Source organism: Babylonia areolata, chromosome 1 (assembly GCF_041734735.1).
Source record: "Babylonia areolata isolate BAREFJ2019XMU chromosome 1, ASM4173473v1, whole genome shotgun sequence".
In the NCBI taxonomy this organism is placed as follows: Eukaryota; Metazoa; Mollusca; class Gastropoda; order Neogastropoda; family Buccinidae; genus Babylonia; species Babylonia areolata.
This window is the reverse complement of record NC_134876.1, coordinates 95,110,086-95,117,585: the sequence shown is the minus strand read 5'-3', so window position 1 is coordinate 95,117,585 and position 7,500 is coordinate 95,110,086. Positions and strand designations below refer to the sequence as shown.

General features: G+C 41.6%; 1 protein-coding gene across 3 annotated transcripts in view; it reads left to right on the top strand.

The window, feature by feature from the left end:
* Nucleotides 1–6,557: 6,557 nt before the first annotated feature.
* The window catches only part of LOC143289706 (cGMP-dependent protein kinase 1-like), a 362,793-nt gene continuing 361,850 nt past the window's right edge, over nucleotides 6,558–7,500 (top strand). Inside the window, exons 1-2 of one of the 3 annotated variants that reach the window (XM_076598769.1) lie at nucleotides 6,558–6,770; nucleotides 6,990–7,499. The gene's annotated coding sequence lies outside the window, so the exon portion shown is untranslated. Of the gene's footprint in view, nucleotides 6,771–6,985; nucleotide 7,500 lie in introns of all 3 variants that reach the window. The other 2 variants (XM_076598760.1, XM_076598778.1) reach the window with 2 other exon arrangements.

Below are 7,500 nucleotides of genomic sequence, written 5' to 3'. Positions count from 1 at the left end.
CATTCCCAGCATGCACACCCCCGAAAACGGAGTATGGCTGCCACTCGTGTGCATACGAGTGAACGCAGAAAAAGAAGAAGAAGAAGGAGGAGGGAAAAAAACCGAGATCTTGTCACGAGTCTACATTCAGCGCGAATCAGATAATGCACAGAGAATGGTGACAGGGGCAGGCAACAGGGCCTTGACTGAACGAACTTCTTCTTCTTCTTCTGCGTTCGTGGGCTGCTACTCCCACGTTCACTCGCATGTACACGAGTGGGTTTTTACGTGTATGACCGTTTTTACCCCGCCATGTAGGCAGCCATACTCGGCTTTCGGGGGTGTGCATGCTGGGTATGTTCTTGTTTCCATAACCCACCAAACGCTGACATGGATTACAGGATCTTTAACGTACGTATTTGATCTTCTGCATGCGTTTACACACGAAGGGGGTTCAGGCACTAAGCAGGTCTGCACATATGTTGACCTGGGAGATTGTAAAAATCTTCACCCTTTACCCACCAGGCGCCGTCACCGTGATTCGAACCCGGGACCCTCAGATTGACAGTCCAACGCTTTAACCACTCGGCTGTTGCGCCCGTCGACTGAACGAACGAAGGCAGACGCATGGAGCAAAGCGTGCGTGGTGCTATCTCTCTTGTCTTCAGGCCCACCTGCCTGTTCACTGTATGTATTGTTATACCTACTTCCATTACAAAGTCCTTGTTTCTCTTCAGTTTCTCTCAGTCAGCCTAGCCGTGCGCCCGTGTGATTTCTCTTGCTGCTCGTCAGTTCACTTCGGATCGGTCAGTTCAGTTCAGTTCTCAGTGCCAGAAGTTGTGTTGTCAGGGTTCCACGGCAAGTGTTGCAGCGTTGTTGTTGGTGTTGTTGGTGGTGTTGGTGGTGGTGGTGGTGGAAGTGGTTCCGTTGTTGGATTAATTTGCCCGTGGGTGATTTTTTTGGGGGGTGTCCAGTCCAGTCCAGTTTTGTCGCGCTCTACACCGGCTATCGCGTGAGATTTTGGAAGTCTCTCTGTTCTCTCTCTCTCTCTCTCTCTCTCTCTCTCTCTCTCTCTCTCTCTCTCTCTAGCGTGTGTGTGTGAATGAATAGAATAGAATAGAACAAAATAGAATAGAATAGATTTTATTGTCATGAAACCGTAAGGTTTATAAGACACAAGTGCAATGGTAAATGAATGAACGAATGAAAAACACACAATTAATCAATCAGTTAATGCAGTAAATTGCAGCAGCATTCATAAACAAATTTTCCCAATCTTGTTTGTGTATATTCACCATCTGCTAGCATCACCTGACTGGGAATATGTCCTGTGTTATTCGAATTTTGAATATCCTTTAAAAATTGTTGCCTTAAGGTTTTATTTTTAATACAATGATCAAGAAGATGGATTTCGTCTTCCAGGATGTTACACTTGTTGCACAATCTGTCTTCTTGTGGAATATTTAAATATCTACCTTTCTCAATCTTTAGGTCATGCGCGCTTATTCTGAGTTTCGTTAAAGCTTGTCTCTCTCTCTCTCTCTCTCTCTCTCTCTCTCTCTCTCTCTCTCTCTGTGTGTGTTCGTTCTTTTGTTTAGCGTCTTTTCACTATCAGTGATATTAGACGTTAAAAAAATAAAAAAATAAAAAAATAAAAAATAAAGGGGTGGGGTGGGGTGGGGTGGGGGCATGGGGTATAACTAACATGCTATTACATTTAACAGTAACAATTCAATAATAATAATTATAATAATCAGAAACCATTAACACAATTCTGAAGTGCATTAAAGGAATGTAGAAATAGGGCTATGAACTAATGCCTGTGAAAGTTCGACCATAAGAACCTCGTCGGAAATAACTTTACAAAAATCATCTGCAGAATTATTATTCTCTTTGAAATACTTGGGCAAGAAGGTACGTAACTGCTGGCAGTGAAACAAACAATGATGCAAGCTGAACTGCTTACCACAGATGCATGTAACATGTTTACTATACTTTATCTTCAGCGCATCAAGTTTTATACGGAAGAAAGTAGAGGTTATTAATCTTGTATAGCAAGCTGATGGATTCGGTATCTTTTCTTTAATAATATTCTCGGGGAATAATGTTCCTTTATGGTTTAAAAACTTTAACTTCCATCGGTTATGAAATCGACCCCATGCTGATTTTTCTAACAAAGTGTATGCCTCTTTTACGGAGAGACGGACATGTATTTTTGTCGATTTTTCTGAATCTTGCGCTCCTCTTTTAGCTGCTTTATCAACAATTTCATTGCCAAGAATGCCCACATGAGAAGGCACCCAACAAAAACTGACCTCAGTCCCTTTAATCCTTAAACAATGTACCAAATGATTTGCCTCAATAACTAAGTCAGGTCTTGTTTCAAGGCTGAATAGTTCTAGAGCATAAAGTACTGATTTGGAATCAACAAATAATGCTATTTTCGAGAAAACTATTTGATGGCTCACTAAGTAGTTCAGAGCTTGTATAATAGCAATTAGCTCAGCTGTGAATATGGAAAGGTGTTTTCCAATAAAGTAAGATTTTTCAACTTTAAAGGCAGGAATATAGAAAGCCGCACCAGCGTTTTTGTCATCAAGAACAGATCCATCTGTAAATACATGGAGATGATTCTGATATTTTTCTGTTATATGAATTCTGGCAGTACTTGTCGTGATATTGATGTTTTCTTCCTTTTTTGTTTCAGAATAAGTGATATCAAAATCCGCTTTCAACATTTCCCAAAAAGGAACAGGAGAATGATGTGGTTTTGCAGCTAACTCTTTCATGTTAACTTCAGATTCTTTTAACAGATTTGAAATGTAAGTTGCAACTGTTTCTTGTGATGAGATGGCTTTAGCTCTTTTAGGAAAATCAATGTCTGATCTTACTGTCAGTTCATCAGCAATGAAATTTTTTGTCATTGAAGTGTACCTCACAGCGAATTTTGCTGTTGCTAACTCACGATGTTCATTTAAGGGAAGAATTCCGGCTGTTTTGTATGTTTCCTGATTGGATGCATGAGAGGGCACTCCGAGGGCAATTTTGATAGCCTTACAGTCTACACTTTGAATCTTTTGTAATAGATATTTAGGTGCACTGAAAAATATTTCTTGTGCATAGGTTATCTTAGATCTTACAAGGGCCATGGCAAGATGAATCAATGTTTTTGTATCCATTCCCCAGGGTAAGCGGCTTATAATTTTCATAAAATTGATACTTTTCCTTGCCTTTGTTAAGATGTAATCAAAGTGAATGTTCCATGTCAGCTTTGAAGTAAGATAAACGCCTAAAAACTTCACTACCTGTTTATAATCAATGACGTCACCAAGTAATTTAAAAATGGGTGTGCTAGATGGGTTACCACCTGAATTAAACAACATCATACATGTTTTTTCAGTCGACAAAGCTAGACCATTTTCAAACATATAGTTACCAATGTTATCGAGATCAGACTGATACAAACGACGTATATAATTCTGTGCTCTTTGTGGGGTTGACTTTTTTAGATTGACACCCATCCACATACATATATCATCAGCATACTGTACTAAAACTACACGATTTGACAATGCCTTTGGTAGATCCTGAATAAGAATATTAAAGAGAATAGGGGCTATAACTGAGCCCTGTGGAATTCCCATGTCAAGTTTATGTGGCAAAGAATAATGTGTTCCCACCCTTGCTTGAATAATTCTATTAGATAAAAAACTTTTAATATACTCATAGAGATTACCAGATATTCCAACTGATTTCAGTTTGAATAAAAGACGTTTGTGCCAAACCTGATCGTAGGCTTTTTTTACGTCAAAAAACGTTGCGAGGACACTTTTTCTGCGGGCAAACTGATGTTTTATTTGAGTTGTAATCTTTACTAGGTGTTCGACCGTTGATCTTCCTTTTCTAAATCCAGCCTGGTTCACTGGAATGATATTGTATTTTTCGCAGTAAGTTATAATTCTAAACAGGACTATTTTTTCCATCAATTTACAGACATGCGAGGTCAAAGCAATAGGCCTGTAACTATTTTTATTACGTTTAGGTTTTCCTGTTTTTAAAACCGGTACAACTATTGATGTTTTCCATATCTGTGGTACAGTTCCAGATGTCCAACATTTCTGATATATTTTGTGTAGGAAAACGATACAATTTTTTGGGATGTGTTTTAGCATCACATTCGATAGTGCATCGATTCCAACTGAACTTTTTTTATTGCCAAGGGAAGCTATAGCGGTTTGTAACTCCTCATACGTAATAGGAGAATTAAACCACAAGTCATTTTGCGGAATGGGATCACTGTATAAAGCACTATTTTCTTCCCTGTCTCTGTGTGTTTTACACTCAGGTGATAAGCCTTCGTATTTGCTATTTTTCGCAAACATTTCAACAAAGATTTCTGCCTTTTCCTGATCTGATAGAAACTTGTTTTGTGAGTCATTTGATATTGGGCAACTTGGTAACTTTATTCCATTTTTCATTTCTTTCATTTTTGTCCAAACTTTATTAAAGTCTTTATGATCTGAAATTTCTTGTGAACAAAATGATGACCAATGATCTTTTTTAGCTTGGGCTACAGTCATATTACTCTGAGTGTTTGCTTTCTTCATTTCTTTGTGGTTTGGGGGCTTACTGTCCGCGAGGTAGTTCTTAAATGTTTCTTTCTTGTAACTAACTGCCTTTTCACATGCATCATTCCACCAGACATTGCCTGAACGGTCACCTGACTTCACAGCCTTTACTTTTGGTATCGACATATCAGCTGCTGATAACACAGCTTCTGTAAAATTTGAATACATTACATCTACACTCTCATTCTCAAGTTTTTCAAAATCGTGAGAGGTAAGAATGTTTTGAAATAAATCCCAATTTGCATTTTTATATTTATATTTTGGAATTATGTCGACGTTATTATCAGGCTGATTATCATCATCAGCGATTGTAATGATGATAGGCACATGGTCGCTTCCCAATGTGTCTTTATGTGTTTCCCAGGTACATGATGGGACTAGCTCCGGGGATATTAGTGTCAGGTCAATTGCTGTTGGTCTGTGTTTTGAGACGTCAGGAATTCTAGTAACACTACCATCATTCATAAGATAAAAGGGGCTGTCAGTGATGTTTTCTATTAACCGATTGCTTGTTACAGTTTTACAGTCCTTTTCCCAGAATGGAGCGTGAGCATTGAAATCACCAGCTATTACCCATTTACCAGGCTGTTGTTCTTGTAATGTTCTAAGCCACTCAGTATTTCGATCGTTTGGACCTTTCGGAAGATAAACGGAAAGTACGTTAAGAATTAGCTTGTTGCTAAATTTTACTGTAGCTGCACAAGAGTGTATGTCAAAGCTTGCAATAGATTTTAAAACAGGAGACTCACATAGACTATACTGTAATTCCCTAAGTATATAAATAGCAGTACTTATCTTCTTGCCCTCGTTCCCAGTTTCATATACTGGTGGAAAATAATAATTTGGAAGTTTGGGAAGCTTACATGCACTGATATTAAGTGACTGCAGAATCAAAACATCACACTTACTTGATGCTAGAAAATGTTTCAAATAGGCTAGGTTAGATAGAATAGATCTGCAGTTCCACTGGAGCAGCCTAATTTGCAATTGCGTTTGTTTTTTCATTACTGATTATCTTTCCTATCAGATAGGCAAATAATGTTATCAATACTATGAATAAATCAAACTGTATGATGGTGAAAATAAACAGTAAATGAAAGGAAACGGGAAACAAAAATAATAGTCTAAATATTGTCAACAAAAAATGCACTTGCAAACGGCAGGAAGAAAGTGTGTGTGTGTGTGTGTGTGTGTGTGTGTGTGTGTGTGTGTGAGGAGTCTGGGGAAGTTCAGTGGAGAGACTCTCAGTGGGGCAGGAGAGTAGTGAGGATGGGTATTGTGTATATCATGTACTGAGCGTGAGAGATTTGTATGGGATGGGATGGGAGTTTGCGTGCCAGTGCCGCCGGTGAGGGAGAGAGATGTCTATGTGGGGGGTGTGGGCCCGGTGTGTGAGATGTATAGATATATTGATAGACAGAGAGAGAGAGACAGAGACGGGGGCAGTGGTGGGGGATGGGGTGTGGGGGGGGGGGTGGCGGGTGAGGGGGAGATAGAGATGATGTGTGTGTTTTGTGTCTGTGCGAGCGGGCGCGTTTGTGTGTGTGTGTGTGTGTGTGTGTGTGTGTGTGTGAGAGAGAGAGAGAGTTAGTGGGGGGCGTGGGGGGGGGGAGAAGAGACAGATAGAGAAGCCTGAGGCGACAAGAGTTCGGAGGCTTCACCGAGTGGGTCTCCTCCCCACCACAACCATAGATCATTCTGACGCTTGTATGCTCAGCTGACAACTGGCCCTCAGTCCCTCCCTCCCTCCCTCCACCTCCTCCACCCCCTCCCCCACCCCCCACAACCCTCCTCTGCTCTCTCCAACCGCTCGCGCTCTAGGGGGGGGGTGAGGGGGATTTTTCCGTTGAGAGGGAAGCTCGCCTCTTAGCTCCTTACTTTGTAGTCTACCTCGCACGCTGGCTGCTTCTGTCTGTATGTGGATCGTCAGTGACTGGTGTGTGGGGTGTGGAGAGGGCTTTATGCACGCCTACCTACCTTCTTTGCATGGTCTGCAGACACACCAACCAAAGTAGAGAGAAAAAAAAAAAAGAAGAGAAAAAGAAAAAGAAACAAAGTGGCCGGGTGAAAACGTTTTGCTAATGAACAACGACAACAAAACAAGGATTGTGCATGTCAGTCGCGTGTGCTAGAAAGATAAACGTTAAGTGTTTCGTGAACAAGGTAGAGAGAGAGAAAGAGAGAGAGAGAGGGGGGGGGAGGGGGTTGGGGGGGGGGGAGAGAAAAACAACAACAAAACTGCGGAGTTATCAAATATCGAGAGAATTTCCGGGAGAAAATCTCCCATTCCGGGAGAAAGTCTCCCCAGTTATTCTCCAACAGACCCACGTGGGTGTCTCACACCCTGCGCATGTTTTGTTGTTTTTTTTCTCTGTCAGCCAGATCCGCCACCTCCACCAACCAGCCTGCGATTGTGTTCCCACCACCACCACTAGCCTACCACCACTGGTCTACCACCACAACACTATACTGGTAAAACTGAAACTACTGGTCGTAGCTGTGCCTGGGATTGTCACAGCGTTCAACAACTCTTCTTCTTTCCCTTTCCCCGCCTCTGTGCACGCCACACAGCGGAGAGTATTGAAGCGGCGTGTGTGTGTGTGTGTGTGTGTGTGTGTATAGTATGTGTGCGTATCGCCGGTGTGTGTGAGTGTGTGTGGGATTCAGCAGCCCCTCGAGACAAGCCGGAACTTTCGCTTTGGATGTGCGACATTGACAAGCGTGGCTGCACGAGGCAGCGGAGTTGCTGTGCCCCTTGTTGTGTGTGTATGTGAGTGCTGCAAGCAGTTAAGTGGATGTAAGCGGTTTCACATGACGGGGTGATTTGTTCGGACTGTGTGGAGTGTGTGGATACGTCTGTTACTCCAAAGTGGAGGGAAAAAAACTGGTTTTG